This window comes from Schistocerca americana, chromosome X (genome assembly GCF_021461395.2).
Source record: "Schistocerca americana isolate TAMUIC-IGC-003095 chromosome X, iqSchAmer2.1, whole genome shotgun sequence".
Taxonomy (NCBI): Eukaryota; Metazoa; Arthropoda; class Insecta; order Orthoptera; family Acrididae; genus Schistocerca; species Schistocerca americana.
Genome location: NC_060130.1, coordinates 261,219,964 through 261,228,662, shown reverse-complemented (window position 1 = coordinate 261,228,662; position 8,699 = coordinate 261,219,964).

Here is an 8,699-nt window from a genome sequence, read left to right as displayed (position 1 = left end):
ATATATTCACTTACGAAATTTGTTATTAACAGTCCGAACGAATTCAAAAGTAATAGCAGTGTACATGGCTACAACACTAGGACAAAGGATGATCTTCACTACTCAAGGTTAAATCTAACTTTGGCTCAGAAGGAGGTAAATTATGCTGCCACAAAAGTCTTTGGTCACTTACCATTGCATCATAAGTCTGACAGATAGCCATATAGCAATTAAAAGGAAATTAAAAGAATTTCTTAATGGCAACTCCTTATACTCATTAGATGAATTTATGGGTATAGTAAGTGGGTAATTCCCCCCCTCCCCCCCCAAAAAAATAATTAAAAATATTAAGTGTCATGTAATATTTTGTGTAATGTAATATCTTGTATAGATACCTTTTATTAACCTGACACGTTCCACATCATTACGAAGTGTTGTATTCATGATCTATGGAAAAAGTACTCATCTAATCTACAATGTGCATTAATATCCGTACCATGTAATCACGTCATATACCACAGCGCTGGGTCCGTATTTCTTGCATTATTTATCGCACGAAAGTTGCGTTAACAATCGCCGATGTACCTGAGCCTAAGGTTACGTTCACAGTGGCAGCGACAACGGTCGTCAGATGCCACGGCCAGAGGTCGCCCGATAACATCGGCCGACAGCTTGGCCACAGCGCGTCCGATCTCCCTCTTCAGTGTTTGATGGGGCCAAGGAGAGGTTTGATTTTAACCTTCAAGGATGAGATGAATAACACAACGTCTCTGTGTGCTTGGAGACGAGTGCTACAATGCGGCTTTTGCTATTAGAAAGATGTCGAATGCATGTGCATGAGCTATATATCTGTCTTGAAAAGAACGTGGCGAGTACTGTATCCTCTGCCCTTAGTTTCTGGAATTAACAGACACGTTTTACAAACATATTACATGAATGAGAAATTTTCTGTTACTTACTCCAGATGATTCGTAGTAGCCTTGAAAAGCATAATTAAAACACCCTGTTTTGCTGAATTTATTTTAAGTTGTGCAGACATACGTTAATTAACCTTCAGCGGCTGTCATTCAGAATACTCGTGAAAGACAAACATAAAACTTCGAATAAGATACTCTGAACACCTAAAACACTGAAAAGTGGAAAAGGATATGCCACATTTGCAAACCACTTCATGTAAGAGAATCACCATCCTACTGGCACAAAAACACCACTAAGCTGAAGTAATAATTTCCAGGCAATTAATGTACACCTATTACAACCCACAACAGTTTCACTGCAGCGACTTTAAGACACCATCCCTTTCAAGTGAACAAATTATTTTTGAGGTTAAATTTCCAACACAAACTTTGCCTGCTTGTGATTCGCAATAAACCTGCGATTTCAGTCCATATATTCTGAATTATATCCAGATTATATATGTCATCCTCAGGATAACACAATCTCCTTCTTTGAATGAAATTGTCAGTTTTCACAGTCTATATTTCGTGTTACGTCAGCCAGTATTACTTAAGAAAACGAACTGATTTGAATTTAGGCCGGCCGGAGTGGCCGAGCGGTTCTAGGCGCTACAGTCTGAAACCGCGCGACGCTACGGTCGCAGGTTCGCATCCTGTCTCGGGCATGGATGTGTGTGATGTCCTTAGGTTAGTTAGGTTTAAGTAGTTCTACGTTCAAGGGGTCTGATGACCTCAGCAGTTAAGTCCCATAGTGCTTATAGCCATTTGAACCATTTTTTTGATTTTGTATTTCATCGGTTTTCGTCCTAAGTCTGTACGTTCGATCAGCTACATTGTGATTGTGCACATAGTAGCGTACTCATTTTAAAAATGGCTCTGAGCACTATGGGACTTAACTTCTGAGGTCATCAGTCTCAGCCGGCCGGAGTGGACGAGCGGTTAAAGGCGCTACAGTCTGGAACCGCATGGCCGCTACGGTCGCAGGTTCGAATCCTGCCTCGGGCATGGATGTGTGTGATGTCCTTAGGCTAGTTAGGTTTAAGTAGTTCTAAGTTCTAGGGGACTTATGACCGCAGGAGTTGAGTCCCATAGTGCTCAGAGCCATTCGAACCATTTTTTTCATCAGTCTCCTAGAACTTAGAATTACTTAAACCTAACTAACCTAAGGACATCACACACATCCATGCCCGAGGCAGGATTCGAACCTGCGACCGTAGCGGTAACGTGGTTCCAGACTGTAGCGCCTAGAACCGCACGGCCACCCCGGCCGGCTGATTTTAAAAGATCAGACATATTCGTCCGATGTCGGTAGCCAGCGGAATCCACCGATATCGGCGCCACTGTGATCGCAGCCTAAGGCTAAATGTTCGTCTTTTAATGCAAATTTTGTGCAACAAATAAGGCAAAGCATATGGACCCAGTGTTGTAGTATATGACGTGGCTACACGGTGCGGAAATTAACGCAGAATAGAAATAATCCAGACAGTAATAGGCGGAAGATGAGCTGACCTGAACAGTATATTGACAGTCTTTCAAATATGTACGTGTAAGTTCATGGACACTGTGGAAGTTGGAAGTGCATCCAGAAGAGCCAGGAAAGTATATATTTTTATAACTTAGCGAGAAGAGTCAGAAATATTTTAACCACTTGTGACAGATGTCAACAAAAACTAGCAGAGGACTCAACAGAATACCATCCCAAAGAAAGAGATGGAACTAATAGGCATTGATTTATATGGGCAAATACCAAATGCAAAATGAGGGTACAGTCATGTCTTTGTTAGGGTAGATCTCTTTTTCAGAATTCATAAACGTCTAATCTATAAGAGAGCAGCCATAAAAGTGTGGGGGGTAGAAACTCCGTGGAGTTGTCTGGAACAGTATCACTGCCCTGAGTTAGCTCATCTAACGTCAACGGACCTTCAATTAGTTCACTCTGATGAGTGTTTGTGACAACATGCTTTGTACCTTGTAGAACAATAAAATATATTTAAATGGAATCATACGACCTGTTAATTGTTATTATATGTAACTACTATCATCATTGCTGTACTTCCTACGTAGTGCCCCAGAAATTTCAACCACGCTGCATTTAAAATGTAAAATTCCCCACACCAGTCTGTTGTCCTACAATGCAGCAGCTCCCTTCAGCTCAACCATTTCCTACTCTGAGGGACATCAATCTCGCCTCATTGTCAAGCCTGTGAATTCCATGAACTTTCCGTGCTTCAGTATGGTACAATTTCGCCAAAACCTGGGCAAAGTATCCAATTCAGCAGTGTGTAGTGAACCGATGACAATGCTTCCATTGTTTCCACATCTACCACGCCAAACTCACGTCACTTCACACCAAACTGGCCAATTAAATATTTTGATTTGCCTGTGTGCCTTATCAGGGACAGCACTGTAATGATGCCAGGTTACTATTTGCCTAGAAATTCGGCTATGACAATGAATGTGATTCCAGCTGAACAATGGCTTCCTGCTGTACCATTTCTTAGTACAAATAGTACTTGAGCTCCCATGTGGGAAATAATGACACTTATCCCCATATACACTCTTTAAGTCCAAACCAATTTACAACAATTTACTGCCTCATGGACAAAATAATATGGGTTCAAGTGATCTTCCTGGACATAAAAGCAAACTACCCGACACATACTATGTTTTCATGCAGCATTCGCCCATATCATCTGCATCGCAATTGCTGCCACGTCACCTGAGTAACATCACATCTACACCCCTCACCCACGTTCACATGTATCCACTAGCGCTACACATGATGCTCACACACTGCAACTACTCTATGCATGTGTAACGTCCAGATTCTACAAACTGCCTCAATAGATTCATTACCTCATGAGCATACCATGTACTCACAGCATCCAGCAGCTCCCGTGCACCTGCCGGTCACGCCCACCTCCACACTTGGCTCATGTCTATTGCAACGCATATTCATTTATCTCCTCATGACACAATCCGTCCGAACGCTTCCATACCTGCTACGCATATTGTGTCACATTTCTCTTTCCCATGTTATGAGTGCATCTCTTTGCCACTTTATGATGCGCTACTACATGACACCTCTGCTCATGCTGCATCTACCGTGTCAGGCAGTGCTTACCTCATGTTGCTACCAGCCTCACATAACCATGACCCTTATCATTCTGCATATCCTCAGCAAGACTCCATCTGTTGAACATGGACTCGCCTATGCTGTGGTTCACTCTTAGTGAGTGCATAATGCAGTCCACAGGCATCACTGAGGACATTGACAAATTTGCAGTACTTCTTAAGCACCTCAGTGATAACGCCGATCCCATTAGTGACTTTCTGCTTGATGTCCACACACAAACAAACAAATACAAGCCTGTCAAGGCCCTACTGTTTCAACGCCTATCCCACTCAGCAGAGGAACAACTTCATCTAGTGATAACTGAACCTCACTCTATCGCAGAAGGCCTTTCACACTATGGCACAAGCTTCACCTGCAAACTGATATGAGCCTACCCTGGATTATGCCCTGTGGAATTTGTGACTATTAAAACTGCTGGAGAGCATTCAATCAGCGATGCTCATGTACAAGGATGCTTCACCATATTTCAAAGTATGCATGGCTGACCGAATGTTAGCGCTTGCACAGAGTTGCCTCTTCATTAATTCTCATTGTAAATGCGCTACAGCTGACAGCATCCCCACCTAAATTGTGGCAACAAAAGAACCCAGCTGAGCCTAGCCAACACACTGCCTGTGATCTTGGTCACCACTGTGCACTTCCTACCACGCAGAAGCCAGCCACCCAACGTCTACTGGACTCGCTGAACCTTACATTCACTACTGCTCCATGAGGTTTTCTGGGTACCAAACATAAAAAAATGCCTACAGCGCAGACTATCACTGGTGCGCCTCCGCCCAGTCGCTGATCCTTACCTGCCAGTAAAAACAGTGCGGTTCGGCTGGGCACTACACCCGCTAGCATGCTCTGCCTCTGCTGGTTCCACCCTCACTTTAGCTCTGACACACTACGTTGCATACAGCCTTGTTCATACCCAAACTGATCTCACGGCCTGGTACCAGTGCATCAGGTCACTCGTCCACTTCAGGTCTCCACAAATAATCACTTTTAACACCATCTGCTGGTCTCATCTACTACCAGATGGCTCTCGCCTCTTTGTTTAAGATGCACAACTAAATTCTTTCCTTCTAATCAACAGAGCTATTGTCAGCTGATTACACAATCCCTCACTCTTGCTACATTTTCACCTTCACCCATGCAACTTTGCACAGCTAATGACTGGGATACTGGTGGTTGGCACCACCTCCATCACCTATGCCCTGGAAGTTCTTGGTGGCTGAAATGGTGGAACCCATCTTAGTAGTTGACTTCCTCAGGCCTTACTGTTTACTCCCAGACCTGAACTGTGCTCTGCTCCTGCACCACGATGGCCGACAGCTGATCAGCAGCAAGTCCAGTGACTCGCTTCCTGCGAATTATATGCCATCATGTCCTACTTCGCAGTCAGAGACGCCCCTCGATGTTATCTTGAAATGCCAAATGCTTACTGGTGAGCTCCACATGACATCTGTCATGCACTCTGAATTGTGGTGTTCCAACTGAGATATGCGAGCAGCCAATGACATTCTCCATTTATGCATCGTCAAGACATTTAGTGAGCTTCATACAGCACAACAACTCACTGTTCTGCCACATCTACACTCATTTCCTGATGATGAAGACATTGCGTCGGCCTCGAAACAGTTCATTCAAGTTCCATTACCTAAATGTTCTCCCCCAACCACATCCAGTGTTACTGACAGTGCCTCTGCGACCAGGTTGTCTGTTGATGATGGTGTTACAATAACACCTATCACTATGTCCTCAGATCCCATATCATGCCGGACCATCTGGCCACAGACTATTTGTACCATCTCCGACAGGATAGTTCACTGCATCAACAACAACCCCAGCCTGCTAGTCTGCCATCATCTTCGTTTCCTACCTCCCAACAAACTGAAAGCGGCAAAAGCCACCATGGACAAACTCTTGCATGCTGGTATTGTACAGAGCCATCCAAAATGCCTGGGCTTCTCCTATCAAGCTCGCTGTTCGTTTTTGGAATACAACCTACGACCAGCTTAGAGACAGAAGTGATGACACTTTCTGCAGGACGTGACCATCATTTTGCAGGACAATGCTCAAGCACGTACAGTGCAAGCTGTTACTGATTTGTTTGACTGATGGGGCTGCTAAGTGCTGTGCCACCTACTGCATGCCCCTGACTTAAGCCCTCGTAAGTTCAACTCGATTTCTAAACTGGAGGAAACACTTCATAGCATTCACTTCAGAACTGCGACAAATTCGCCGGGCAATAGACTGTGTCGCTCGAGCAGTTAACACAACTGGCACGGCTAAGAGTCTCCTACGACTTCCACATCGCTGGCAATGGGTTATACACAATTCTGGTGACTACTCTGAAGGTCAGTAAAACTTTGAAACACGTATCTATTTTGCACGAGCTGTAAATAAATAATTGCCATTATTAAAGTGCCGACCCTCGTACTTGGCGACTGTTTGGCGATTATCTGTACTTCAACGCCCTGATTGTAATAGACAGCTGCCCTGTACTGAACTTACAAGACTTCGCACATGAACTTGCTGGTTCAAAAAATGGTTCAAATGGCTCTGAGCACTATGCGACTTAACCTCTGAGGTCACACGTCGCCTAGAACTTAGAACTAATTAAACCTAACTAACCTAAGTACATCACACACATCCATGACCGAGGCAGGATTCAAACCTGCGACCGTAGCGGTCGCGCGGTTCCTGAGTTTAGCGCCTAGAACCGCACGGCCACTCCAGCCGGCCGAACTTGCTGGTACTACCACAGTCAGTGTTACTGAATGTAAAAGGATCTATTTTCGGATACCTATGGCTGATGAGGATATACCAAAAATTACAATAATCACGTCATTCGGTCGTTTTTATTTTTTATTTATGACTTACAGGTTAAAAAAAGCGGCTCGGACCTGGCAGAGGTTTACTGACAGCCTGCTATTTAATATCTGTTATGTTTACCTAGTTGACGTGATAATTTTCTCGCAGTTTCCTGATGAACATGAGATTCATTTACGCACCATGTTGGGGAAGTTAGTGGCACAATTAATAACAACATATGACAACTACAGTAACTGTGTCAACTTCGTTGGACATTTGGTTGACACTTTGGGGATATGCCCCACGCTGGAGAAAAGAAACAAATTCGCCTCCTCCCTCATCCCTTGGACCATCAACACCTACAAAGTTTCCTCGGAGTCATTAATTTTTACAGGCATCCCGGCAAACGAGCATGACGTGGACGCCTGAAATGAAAACGGCCTTCGAAATGTTTAAATCTGACGTGCCCCTTCAAACCCCTCTTGAAGCTGTGGCTGTCAGGATAAGGATGATGTGGGAAATAACTGTCTGCAACGTATATCTTCCTCCAGATGGTGCAGTACCCCTGAATGTGTTGGCTGCACTGATTCATCAACTCCCTAAAACTTTCCTACTTTTTGGAGATTTGAATGCCCATAATCCCTTGTGGGGTGGCACTGTGCTTGCTGACCGACGTAGAGATGTCAGAACTTTCCTATCTCAACTTGACATCTGCCTCTTATATACTGGGGTCCCTACACATTTCAGTGTGCCCTTAACTCGGCCATTGATTTACCCCTCTGCAGCGCAGGACATCTCCCATCTGTCCACCGGAGAGCCCACGATGACGTGTGGTAGTGACCACTTTCACATCTTCCCGTCACTCCCCCAGTGTCATTGCCCCGGACATCTACCAAGATGGGCTTTAAACAAGGCAGACTGGGAAGCTTTCACCTCTGCTGTCACTGTTGAATCTCCTCCACATGATACCATCGATGTGATAGTTGAGCAGGTCACTAGAACAATTGTGTCTGCGGCAGAAAACACGATCCCTTGTGTTCCTTAGGGTGCCCCCCCCCTCCCCAGTGAAAGTCAGTACCTAGAGCACCTAATAACTTTTAAACGGCTCCGTGCCTGCATTTGCCAGCTCATAAAAAGATGGAAACGGGCATGTCGGGAGAGGTATGTCTCGACCATTGGGTGCCATATGTCACCTTCCCAAGTCTGTACGAAGATCAGGGTACTAGACCCCGACAGGTGTTAGTGGCATTAACATCAATGGCGTCTTATCTGCCGATGCAACCGCTGTTGCCGAGTGCTTTGTTGAGCACTATGCTCCAGCCTCTTCATCAGAGAATTATCCCCCAGCATTTTACACCCTCAAACGGCGGATGAAAAAGAAAGCCATCTCGTTCACTGAACGTCACAGTGAACCCTATAATGCTCCATTTACAGAGTGGGAGCTCCTCAACGTACTCGCACATTGCCCCGACACAGCTCCTGGGCCAGATCAGATCCACAGTCAGATGATCAAACATCTCTCATTGGACTACAAGTGGCACCACCTCGTAATCTTCAACCGGACCTGGTGCGATGGTGTCTTTCCATTGCAGTGGCGGGAGATAACCATCATTCCTGTGCTCAAACCTGGTAAAAACCTACTTGGTGTGGATAGCTATTGGCCCATCAGTCTCACCAACGTTCTTTGTAAGCTGCTAGAATGTATGATAAGTCGGTGGTTGTGTAGGGTCCTGGAGTCAAGGGGCCTCCTGGCTCCATGCCAGGGCGGTTTCCGCCAGTATCGCTTTACCATTAATAATCTAGTTTCCCTCTAGTCTGTCATCTGAACA